We start from the raw sequence: 13,536 nt of genomic DNA, 5'->3' as shown, positions 1-13,536 counted from the left end.
TCCCTAGGGATCAGCAGCAGCTCCCCAAGGCCTGTTCTTCTCATGTCAAACGGCATAGTACACGAGGGGTGAGTGAAAACGCATCATGTCTCTTGAGGCCTGTGTCTGAAATTGTTGCACTATCACTTTCGCTCATATTCTCTTGGCCAAAGCAGGTCACATGGGAAAACCCAAAATCAGTGAGGTGAACACACAGACTCCATCTGCACACGTGGGAGATAATGCAAAGTCACATGGCACAGAGAGTGGCTGTGTTGTTCTAACACAGGGAGGCTGTGATGAGTGGAGAACGATTATTGAGTCCTGTGAATTTCATCCATCCTCAACATTCCTCCAAGACATCCATGAGGTCAGAAGGCCATTGGTTCTTGTTACTTTGCAAGTGGAGGGAAAACACCTTCCCCTTCAGTCTTCTGCAACTCCAGAGAGGAACTTGTGGTCCACGTTTATGACGACTGGACTGCTCGCTGGTTCATGGTGGAGCTTTGGAGGGAGACAGGCCCAGTTGCAGGACTGGCCATTTCCTCCAAACCAAATGTTGTCATGATTTTCAGGTTCTGGAGTGAGAAGTGGACAAGTTCTCCCACCACACTTTAATCTTGTGAAATTTCCATTCTGCTCTTTCATTTTCCAGAAATACTCTAATACAGATGTGCCTTTCTCTCACATGAAAAAGGCCTTTAAAAGCCCCAGATGTTCCTTATTCAGCTAAACAGGATTTAGGAGATTATTCAGCTAAAACAGATTTAGGAGAAGGGGTAATGGCAGGAAAGAAGCAGAACTGCATACTTAACACTTTTTTTTTTTCCAAACTGACGCTGTTTTGGGTACAAAACCTACCAATTTAGGAAGAAATCTTTCAGAGGAGATGAAGAAGAAAAATTCAGAAATCATCACTGGTAGAAGCAGCATCCTCCAAACATAGCGTCCATTTGTTCTGAGAGATCGTGTTCACAGCACCACTGGGCTCTTAACCGAATCCACTTAAGTGGAAGGAATCCACTTATTACTGTGACGGGCAAGAGGAGTTAACTGTGAAGCTGGCAGCTCCTCCTGCTCACACTGGAGACTGCGGTCTGACATGGAAACATTAGCTGCATCACAGTTTCTCAGAGTGATGACAGGAAATGAGAAAAATCCCTGTGCACAGTCTTCAAGGCACCGTAGCTGGCTGGGGACCATCATCACACGGCTTAACATACACTTATGCCAAATAAAGAGAAACAGGAGGCACATGATGTCAGGTGCTCAGGGTCACAGCCAGTGACTCATGACCACATATAACGTATCTGGAATAGTCAGACTGATGGAGGCAGAAAGTAGAATGGTGGGTGCCAGGAGCCATGGGGAGGGGAATGGGGACTTCATGTTTAATGGGTACAGAGCTTCAGTCGAGGTGATGAAAAAGTTCTGGAGATGGATAGCAGTGATGGCTGGCTACACAACAATGTGAGTGTACTCAATGCCACTGAATTGTACACTTAAAATGGTTAAAATGGGGCCGGGCGTGGTGGCTCATGCCTGTAATCCCAGCTACTCGGGAGGCTTAGGCAGGGAGAAGTGCTTGAACCCAGGAGGCAGAGGTTGTAGTGAGCCGAGATCGCGCCACTGCACTCCAGCCTGGGTGACAGAGCGAGACTGTCTCAAAAACAAAAACAACAACAACAAAAAATCGTCAAAATGGCAAATACTGTGTTATGTATATTTTACAACTACATGAACAAATAACATTTTTGAAAGTCCATGACCCCCAGAAAATGCATCCAGCAGTTCACCTGTGCACTTTTCTGCACATATGTTATTCTTCAATGACAAGTTTTAATATGATAGAGAAATGAATATAAAAATGAGAGCTAGAAATAAGTGCTATGAGACCAGGCACAGGGGCTCATGCCTGTAATCCCAACACTTTGGGAGGCCAAGGCAGGCAGATCCCTTGAGGCCTGGAGTTCAAGACCAGGCTGGACAACATGGCAAAACCCCATCTCTACTAAAAATACAAAAATTAGCCAGGTGTGGTGGTAGGCGCCTGTAATCCCACTTGCTCAGGAGGCTGAGGTACAAGAATCGCTTGAACCCAGGAGGCGGAGGCTACAGTGAGCCAAGATCACACCACTGCACTCCAGCCTGGGTGACAGACTAAGAACCTGTCTCAAAAAAAAGAGAAGAAAAAGAAAAAGAGGCCGGGCGCGGTGGCTCAAGCCTGTAATCCCAGCACTTTGGGAGGCCAAGACGGGCGGATCACGAGGTCAGGAGATCGAGACCATCCTGGCTAACACGGTGAAACCCCGTCTCTACTAAAAATACAAAAAAAACTAGCCGGGCGAGGTGGCGGGCGCCTGTAGTCCCAGCTACTCGGGAGGCTGAGGCAGGAGAATGGCGTAAACCCGGGAGGCGGAGCTTGCAGTGAGCTGAGATCCGGCCACTGCACTCCAGTCCGGGCGACAGAGCGAGACTCCGCCTCAAAAAAAAAAAAAAAAGAAAAAGAAAAAGAAAAGGAAGAAGTGCTATGAAGAAAATGAAATAGTGTAAGGGCATGGAGAATTAAGGAAGGAGAGGCAGGACTCAAGGCACAGTGCTCAGAAGGCTGTTATGAATTTAATTCTCTCTTCTAAGAACACCAGGAAGCAATTTTATACTTTTTTTTTTGTAGAGAGATTAGATTAAAATTCAAGCACTTAGTATAGTCTGTATAGTAGTTACAGCTCAATATATTTATCTATTATGTCAAAGAGGACAATGGTAACACAGTCAGGGTTACATTTATGTTAAATAGAGGCCTTATCATTTATCATTAAATTTTCATTTCAGCAAAATTCAAGAGCTCTTTCTTTCAGTATTTTATTTGTTCTATTATATTATCTTTTTTCACCTGGTCGCAACATTTTGCATGAAAAGCAAATGTGATAAATACATCTTTGTTGAAAGCCAAGTGAAAAGCATCTGTATATATGTATATGTGCATACACATATGTATTAGTCGGTTTTCACACTGCTGATAAAGACATACCCGAAAGCCAGGTGTGGTGGCTCACGCCTATAATCCCAGCACTTTGGGAGGCTGAGGAGGGCAGATCACAAGGTCAGGAGATTGAGACCATTCTGGCTAACATGGTGAAACTCCGTCTCTATTAAAAATAAAAATAAAAATAAATCGCTGGGCATGGTGGCGGGCACCTATAGTCCCAGCTACTTGGGAGGCTGAGGCAGGAGAATCACTTAAACCTGGGAGGTGGAGGTTGCCGTGAGCCGAGATCACGCCACTGCCCTCCAGCCTGGGTGACAGAGTGAGACTCCGTCTCAAAAAAATGGACTCACAGTTCCATATGGCTGGGAGACTTCACAATCATGGCAGAAGGCAGAAGGCACATCTCGCATGGTGGCAGAGAAGAGAGAATGAGAGCCAAGCAAAAGCGGTTTCCCCTTATAAAACCATCAGATCTCATGAGACTTATTCACTACCACAAGAACAGTACGGGGGAAACCACCTCCATGATCTCCCACCGGGGCCCTCCCACAACATGTGGGAATTATGAGAGCTACAGTTCAAGGTGAGATTTGGGTGGGGACACAGCCAAACCATATCACATATATGGGTACATACATAATATACATACATATGTGTGTATACACACATACACTCTTTATGTGAAAGAATGCAATTTTCCTTAAAATATAATTTAGGCAATTTTCCTAAAAGTCCATGACCATATACTGCTGGATTTTGGCTTTGACTTACGGCTGAGTCAGAATAAGCCAGGTCTTAACTCTGGAGACTAGAGAGGTAAGGAAAAAGTTTGGGGTGAGACCCCAGGAATGCCAGCCTCAAACTGCATTTCAGGGAAAGAAAATTCTCATGACTGACCCTACTCTACCTTTATCTTTCCTCGCTTCTCCTCTGCCTTCTACTGTCTTCTATCCCAACTACCAGAATCTGGACTCTCTTTCTGAGTGAATACTCTCTAAGGAAAAGAGAACGTCAGGTATCTTTCAGATATCAATATTTCTGTGAGACTGCTCCAAGGTAATTAATTACTGACTTTATTTCACCGTCTGGCAAGTGCCATCTTATACTTTCGACTGATCATTCCCCACAGTCTCCAGCTTGGGCAAGGGTAACATCATCGTCCTCAGACCTGACAACCAGAGTTAAATAATTTGTCCGTCCTCTATCTGCCTGTCATTGAGGATAAGGGTGAGTGAGTTCCCACTTCCGTGAGCACTGTTTTAACTCCCCGAGGCCCCTGGCTGCTCCTTCGGCTTTTATCGCTGCTTAAAGATGAAGGAAGAGATGCTATCAGCTAAGGACCCTTCCTAATCCTGGGTGATATAGCCTAGGTAATGTCTGCTTACCTACAGTGCAAGACAGCACATTGGCCACCCAAACGTTCACCAGAACTTGTCCCATGGGTGCAAGGAGCTTGGAACAAGAAGGAAAGGGGGTAACTCAAGATGTTAGTTTCATGGGTCACATTTCTCAAGGAAGAGAGAAGCTTCTGGATCTGGATGGGCTTTTCAATTCCAACTTCCATAAAACACATGTACTCCTTTCTTTAAGGAAAACTCAACTTGTCTTCGGCCTTAGGACTGTTTGGCCATCTCTCCAAAGAGCCTTCCCTTATGCCCTAAGCCAGGGCTGGATTCTGTGCTCCACTATCCCAGATCACTGTTAATGTCTGCATGCTCATCTGTCGGTGTCCCCCACACTCCAGTGACTGAGAGCTTCCTGAGGGCAAGGCTCTATCAGCCTTGGCTAGAGCATAGTAGCCATTCCATAAACATTTGTGGAACTGAATTGAATTCACATGCTCTCTTTATTACATCCAGCAAATAAAGTATACCTCCTTTTACTGTCATCATTAAGGAATTTTCCAGAGATATTTCCAAAGAATTAAAGTTGCCCCTCTTAGGACTCAAAGCTTGTTTGTTATTGAGTTTCTAAATGCTTTGAATAATTTCTTGACTTGTTAATATAAAGTAGCCTTTCTTTCATGCCCTGGGATAAAATCATTGGCTTGGGAGTTTGGCTGCTATCATAGAGATTTAAAGCATCTTAAACAGAAGAGTTTATTTCTTTCACATGTAATAATGCAGGAATAGATAGTCCAAGGCATCCGTGGTAACTCCACGGGGTCGGAACCCAAGCTCTTTCCAACCTCTTGCTCTGCCACCCCTGGGTGTTACCTTTCTTAGCACTCTGACCCCTAAGACCAGATTCCAACTCGTAAAAAAGGAGAGGCAGAAGGGCAGAGCTTACATGACCTGGCACATCTCACTTCTGCTCCTAGTCCAGGGACCAACAATGTATCCACATGGCCACATCCAGCAGCAAGACAGACTCAGCATCTGTGGTCTGTGCAAAAGCTGTTGTATATCTAAAAGAGAGAAGGAAACATTGAGCATGGCGGTTAATAGCACGGACTCTGGCCCCAGGCTGCCTGGGTTCAGATTCCTGCTCTACCATTTACTGTCTATATGATGTCCAGCAAGTCACTTCACTTCTCTCACTTTCTTCATCTGTAAAATGGGAATTAGAACTTACCTCATTGGATTGTTGTGAGGATTAAATAAGTTATTACATATAAAGCATGTTACCTGGTACATAGTAAGTACCCAATAAAGAGTAGCTACTATTAATAATATAAAGGAAGTTACTGATTCCAAGGGCCCTGAGTGAGTGTGGGAAAGATCCTCCTTTGAATTGAGCTTCTCAGACTTTATGGCAGCACTTCTTGCTGCTCAGAGGCCTTTTTTGCTCACTCCCATGCTCTGGGCTGTGTCCCAGATGGCTTAAAGCCACTGGAAGCTGGTGGGTCAGAGAAATGGAGTGCCATCGTAAATTGGAATCAACTTGAATTTGATGTTTTATCTCACTCACATCCTGCATGCATTTTTAATAGCATCTCAAAGACAATGGAGTAAATTGATAGCAAATGAAAATTGCATTAATGTTAGGATTCTTAATTCTGTGTTTACATTTCCATTCTCCAGACATCCTTACAGACAGAGGGCCCATTTCAAGAAGGCGTAATGGAATTCTCTGTTCTAATTTATTAAACACTTTTCATGGAAAGGCTTCCTATCACAGGTTTCTAGACCAAAGACAGAACAACTATCTCCTTCCCTAATAGCTCAAATGAAAGATGGAAGTCAGATACTCTGGTAAATGAGCCAATTTGACTCCCAAGAGCCACAGACATCATATAACACCTGACTTCGTAGCATGTCTTCTGAAAGATAATGTTATTCTACAAACAAAAATCCCGCATTTAGCAAGGAATCTGTCTAAATATCTTTAATATCTTTATGAAAGGAAAGGACTTGGTGATAAACTTACCTGTAGAATAAACAAGCAAAATAAAAACTAAGCAAAGGAAAATGAAACAAAAACAAAATAATGTACCTTGACAGCAGAGCCTCATAGACATTTACTAAGATGCGGAGTCTCTGTCTCACAGTGTGGTGCTCGTCTTTGTAACTGAAATTATGTTTAATCAGGGAAAGCCACAGCCTAAAATTTCCTTCTCTTATTTCTTCCAAGGACATGGAGAACATTGTTTCCTGTTATTCTATGTCTCTCTTTTTATATTTTATTTATTTAATTTTGAATGGAAAGTTCATTTATATAGCTTGCAAAATCAAAAACCATAAAAAGGCATACAGGGAAAGCCTCTCTGCCACCCCACACCCCCGGCCAAGCCCCACCTCCACCCCCATCTCAGTTAAAACCACTGTTATTTCTTTTTTCTTTTTTCTTTTTTTTTTTTTTTTGAGATAGAGTTTCACTCTTGTCACCCAGGCTAGAGGGCAGTGGCATGATCTCAGCTCACAGCAACCTCCGTCTCCCAGGTTCAAGCTAGTCTCCTGCCTCAGTTTCCCAAGTAGCTGGAATTACGGTTACGCACCACTACGCCTGGCTAATTTTTGTATTTTTAGTAGAGACGGGTTTGCCATGCTGGCCAAGCTGGTTTTGAACTCCTGACTTCAGGTGGTCCCCGTGCCTCAGCCTCCCAAAGTGCTGGGATTATAGGCGTGAGCCATTGCGCCCGGCAACCACCATTATTTCTTATGTGTCCCTTCCAGAGCTACACAAGCAAATATGAGTACGTGTTTGGTTTTTTTTTGTTTGTTTTTTGTTTGTTTGTTTGTTTGTTTTCATTCCTTTATATGCAGTAGTAGCATACAATCACACTATTCTGCATGTTTTTCTTTTCAAGCTTGGAGATCTTTTCATAGCATTACATACGGACCTTCTTTATTCCAGATTTTCTAGAGGAAGGGAAAAACACTACACAAGACCCCTGGCCTTGGTTAATTCTGATGAAAAAATTGATTCTTAATTGTGAGGCCTCCAGGAAAGCTGCCCAGACACTTTGCCACATGAGCTTTATTGGCTAGTCAAACGCACTGCTTAGCTAATAGGGCTGGGATTATAGATGTGTTCTTTGTGCATCTCAACCCCTCTTTCCTTCTTCCTTCCCCTTCATAGTACCAAAGCATCTCAGGTCCATCACTGGAAGGCAGTCTTCTAAACAACACAAACCCAGCATTCACAACTACACTTTAAAAAAGCTGCTTAGCCAGGCGTGGTGGCTGACACCTATAATCTCAACTCTGTGGAAGGCTGAGGTGGGCAGATCACTTGAGGTCAGGAATTCAGACCAGCCTGGGCAACATAACAAAACCCGTCTCTACAAAAAATACAAAAATTAGGCAGGCATGGTGGCTTGCACCAGTAGTCCCAGCTACTCAGGGGACTGAGGCAGGAGGATTGCTTGAGCCCAGGTGGTAGAGGTTGTAGTGAGCCTAGATTGCCCTATTGCTGTCCAGCCTGGGTGATGGGAGTGAAACTCCGTTTCAAAAATAAAATAAAATTAAGGCTGGATGCAGTGACTCACGCCTGTAATCCTAGCACTTTGAGAGGCCCAGGTGGGTGGATCACCTGAGGTCAGGAGTTCAAGACCAGCCTAGCCAACATGGTAAAACCCCATCTCTACTAAAAACACAAAAATTAGCTGGGTGTGGTGGTAGGCACCTGTAATCCGAGTTACTCTGGAGGCTGAGGCAGGAGAATAACTTGAACCTGGGAGGCAGAGGTTGCAGTGAGCCGAGATCATGCCACTGCACTCTAGCCTGGACTTTCATATCGAACACTGAATGACCTCTCCATGTAGATGTCTAATTTGAAACTTAACATGACCAAAGCAGACTTATACAAATAAACAAACATACTCCCTAGAGCCCACAGTCCCATCCAGCCTCTACTGTTTGTTTGGCTCTTTCCTGAAAAATTCCTCCAGAGTTGCCTATGCTTCCTGTCTCCACCTTCTTGTCTCCCCTCCTCTCCCACTCCAGTTGGGCTTTCCTTCCCATCATCCACTGAAACTGCTCCCATCTTGCCTGATCCATTGGTTAGGTCTCCGCTCTTTTTCTGCTTAACCCCGCACAGCACCTGGCACACTGGCCACTCCCTTCTTCTTGAACACGGTCATCTGGAGGCCTTGGTGCAACCACACTCTTTCCAGTTTTCCTCCTGACCCTGACTGCCCTCTCAGCCTCTCCTACAGGCATCTCCTGTTCCAGCTCCCCAGGAAGCACCCAAGATCTCACCTTCCTCTCTTTTTCTCCATCCTGATCTTCCACTAGATGATCTCATCTCATCCAGGACCACCAATGTGCTAGTAACCCCCTAAATCTACAGCTGCAGCTAGATCTTGCCTCTGCACTCTGGACTTTCATATCGAACACTGAATGACCTCTCTGTGTAGATGCCTAATTTCAAGCTTAACATGACCAGAGCAGACTTTTTATTTCCCTTCCACAGACCCGCTCGTTCTCCAGTTTTCCTGTCTCAGTGAATGGCACCACCACCCACCCTGTTATTCGGGTCATAAACTTAGAAATGAATCTTCTACCCCTTTCTCCGCATCCCATCCATTGGCAAATATAGCCCTACCCTCACATGCAGCCTGAATCTAACCATTTCTCATCTTCACAGCTGCAATCCTGTCCATCATCTCTCTCCTAGACAATGTCAGCAACATCCTTATAGGCATTGCTGCTTCTGCAATGACCCCCATAGTCAACTCTCCCCTCAGTGGAAGGATCTTTCAAAGGCATAAATCAGATCATGTCGCTCCCCAGCTTAAAAACTTCTAACGAAACATTTTATCTGTAAATATATATTCCTCCTGTCTCCGTACTCTATAAAAATCTGGAAACAATGACTGACCCAGTAGCAATAAGTATCCCTAGTACCTAGATTGTAGTGTCGAATTACCTTCTCACATTAAAAGTAGCTGGGACTTTTGTAAATGGCTGATTCCAGGTCTAGGGCAAAAAATGGACAAAATGAGCCAGAAATATCTTGCCATAACAGAAAGCAAGGAATCTATCAAAGATTACTAGAGTCATGTCAAATGAACTCAGAAGCCAAATCAAAAAAGTTCCCACTAACCAAAGATGAGACACTTTTAGCTTTAATGGACACAGCACTGTAATTGCAATGGATTGAAACCATCAAATAGGCCAAAATCCATGAGTTCACAATGATGCTGAAAATATAATAATAGCTCACTTTTGGAGAGTGATAGGAACAAATTCATTATCTTGAACACTGATAATCAAAGGGGGAAAAATCAAGCATGTAGCCTTTTCTACATTAACTATACCACTGGTTAACAAATAATTGATTAGGGGAAGCATCTCTTCATAAAAAGACTCCGATTAATAAATGAAAAAGAGATGATAGAATTAACATATCACCACGTTGCACCTTCCAGTGAGTTAACAGATATAGGCATTATGTTATCAGGGCCTGCTAAGATCACAGAAATACAGACAACCAAACATTGATGCACCCTCTGGTGAAGGAGCACCTATGGTCTTGCCAAAGGGATTCAAAATTGTGTCTAATCAAATCTCTACATCCAGGTGCTAATTTGCATGAAATAGAGAAGACAGAGGAACATGTTGAATATGAGTTGAATGTCGAATATGCAGTCAGCAAAAACTTAGACTGTGGGAAACCACAGATCAAATCTCCCTAGCTATGCAATAGATATACTGTAAGGAAAAGGATGGAGATGGAACCTATCGATAAAAAGATGTAAAATATCAAGTCGATATGCTTTTTTAAAACACGTGCAAGCCTATAACGTCTAAGGATGTACATTTGAGTGATAAACTGTGAAGAAATGCAATGCAGGCCGAACTCGGTGGCTCACACCTGTAATCCCAGCACTTTGGGAGGCCGAAGTGGGCAGATCACCTGAGATCAGGAGTTCGAGACCAGCCTGGCCAACATGGTGAAACCCCATCTTTACTAAAAATACAAAAATTAGCCAAGCATGGTGGTGGGTGCCAGTAATCTCAGCTACTCAGGAGGCTGAGGTAGGAGAATTGCTTGAACCTGGGAGGCAGAGGTTGCAGTGAGCCAAGATCGCACCATTGCACTCCAGCCTGGGCAACAAGAACGAAACTCCATTTCAAAAAAAAAAAAAAAAAAAAATGCAGTGATTACTATGAAAGTCAGGGTAATGGTCACCTTTGGGAGAAGGAAGATGGTTGGGGGCAGGGCAGAATCCATGGAGGGGCCGTGGGGTGGCTGCAAAGTTCTATTTCAAGTCCTGGGTGGTGGATACAAAGATGTCTGCCTTTGAATCAACAACATTGAAACAAGTCAACATTTGTTTTGGTTGATTTTCTGCATCTATGTTTTATGGTGTGATTTTTTAAAAATCTCTATTGTAGTGTCTGGCAAACTTTTTATAAAAAGGGCCACATATTAAATATTTTAGGCTTTCCAGGCCAAGAGGCAGAATCGAAGTTGTTATGTAGGTATTTCTATAACCATTTAAAATGTTTGCCTTGGAGGCCGAGGCGTGAGGAACACTTGACACCAGGAGTTCAAAACTGGCCTGGGCAACATAGCGAAACCCCATCTCTTTCAAAAATAATAAAAATAAAATAAAATAAAAATAAATAAAATGTAACTACAGTATTTTTTTTAATGCATAAGGATAAACCTCTAGAATTGAGACCCTCAAGGGTTCACCAATACTTGAATTCCTGATCCGGGGGCTCCAACAGCCACTGGTGTGCCCTGATGACTTTGCCAGATTCCCATGGTAACCGCTCCCCTTCCACCCTGGTCCACATTAACCTCCATGTCTCCAAGCCACAGGCAGACGCAGTCACCACCCTCACTTCCCTAAGAAGCTGGGGGAGGGAAGGGGGCGAGTGTTCTTGCGCACGATGAGCTCCCAGCTACACCCACCAACTCTGGGTGAGCACCCCTCCTAGGAGAAAGGGAGAACCTAAGGGCACCTAAGTCTTAGGCCCCAGGACCCTACAAAAGAACGTTTCCTAAAGCCTGTGTCCAGAATCCCCTCACGAGTCCTTTACTACATCCTTGTCACTCAAGGTATGGTCTAGTAGACTAGCAGCAGCAGCAGCAGCATCGGGGAGCCTGCTAGAAATGCAGAATTTCACCCACTCCAGACCTACCAGATCATAGTCTGCATATTTAACAAGATAGCAGGGGATCCATATGCATATTAATGTTTGACATGTGTTGGTCGCTTTCACAATCCAGATAAGCCAATGCCATAAATAAACACATCAAACCAGAAACACCTCTCATAGGTTGACTTTTTAACCTAGACACTAAAAGACTGCTTTTATGATTTATAAGAGGAAATTCCCAAAGTTGAGTTCCCCATGCTCAGTAAGAGTGAAAATTCCCTCCTATCCTCTCTGACCATCAATCCAGGACAGAATGTCTCACCGATCTTGGGGTCTTGCTCTCAAAGCCAATGGGGAAATCAGAAAGGACACTTTCTACTCCTAGAATAAGAGTGTTACGTCTTTTAAACAAGTGAAAGGGAGAGCACAAAGAATGGCTGGATGCCTTGAACGTACCAAGATAAGTAGGTCAAATGGCGACATAAGGGAAAATCCCAACTCCAGGGAAGATAAAACACCACTGTCTTAAACAATGAAAGGAGCACCCCAAACGTTACTCACAAAACCCAGCTGAGTAACTCCCAAAAAGCAGACCCTATTTGCATGTTAAACCTCAAAATGAAATTCCCACAAATACTGAGACAGTGGATCAGTACCCTTCAGAGAAGTTCCCAGGGTTGGTAACTTCCCTGTCTGATGAGTTTTCTCCACCTCCATCTATCTTGGGAAGCTGCAGGCCTTCAGTTTAACTTCCTCATCAGATGACAGTTGCAAACCAGAACAGACACATCCCAATCCTAGATGAACCACTTTGCTTCACTGGGAAATATTAAAAAGAACCTAATGATTCACCAAAGAGCACCACATTTAAAGAAAAGAAAATTATCATTTTTAGTGGCAAAGACAAAATAAGATGAGAGAAAAACCTACTTCAAACAGAAAACAACTAAAAACATTTTTTTAAAAATCCAAGGTACATGCTACAACACAGATGAACCTTGAAAACATTATTTTATGTGAAAGAAGCCAGTTACAAAGAACTACATATTATATGATTCCATTTACATGAAATGTCCAGAATATACAAGTCTGTAGAGACAGAAGGTAGATTAGTGCCAAGGGCTAGGAGGGCTAAGACGATTGGGGGTTAATGGCTAAAGGATTTGGGGTTTCATTTGGAAGTAATGAAAATGTTCTAAAAGGGATTGTGGTGATGGTTGGGCAATTCTATGTAAATATACTAAAAGGCATTCAACTGCATACTTTATTTAAATGGGTGAATTGTATAGTACGTAAATTATATTTCAATAAAGCTGTTTTAAAAAATGATATGGCTCCATACTAGATCCATGTTTGGAGTTTCTAATATAACACAATGACTTTCTGGGCAAAATCTGAAAAAAGACAATTGATGTCAGTACTGAGTAGAGGCCCCACCAGGTTTGTATGGCAAAACACTCCCATCTCAGTTTGGGAAATAATTTCACAGTCTTGTCTAAAGATCATCAATCTCAGCTGCGCGCGGTGGCTCATGTCTGTATTCCCAGCACTTCGGGAGGTCGAGGCAGGCAGATCGCCTGAGGGCGGGAGTTCAAGACCAGCCTGACCAACATGGAGAAACCCCATCTCTACTAAAAATACAAAATTAGCCAGGCATGGTGGTGCATGCCTGTAATCCCAGCTACTCAGGAGGCTAAGGCAGGAGAATTGCTTGAACCCAGGAGGCGGAGGTTGCTGTGAGCCAAGATTGCGCTATTGTATTCCAGCCTGGGCAACAAGAGCGAAACTCCATCTAAAAAACAAAACAGGCTGGGCGCGGTGGCTCAAGCCTGTAATCCCAGCACTTTGGGAGGCCGAGACGGGTGGATCACGAGGTCAGGAGATCGAGACCATCCTGGCTAACACGGTGAAACCCCATCTCTACTAAAAAATACAAAAAAAAACTAGCCGGGCGAGGTGGCGGGCGCCTGTAGTCCCAGCTACTCAGGAGGCTGAGGCAGGAGAATGGCGTGAACCTGGGAGGCGGAGCTTGCAGTGAGCTGAGATCAGGCCACTGCACTCCAGCCTGGG

This window comes from Rhinopithecus roxellana, chromosome 4, assembly GCF_007565055.1.
Source record: "Rhinopithecus roxellana isolate Shanxi Qingling chromosome 4, ASM756505v1, whole genome shotgun sequence".
In the NCBI taxonomy this organism is placed as follows: Eukaryota; Metazoa; Chordata; class Mammalia; order Primates; family Cercopithecidae; genus Rhinopithecus; species Rhinopithecus roxellana.
This window is presented reverse-complemented; position numbering follows the sequence as displayed.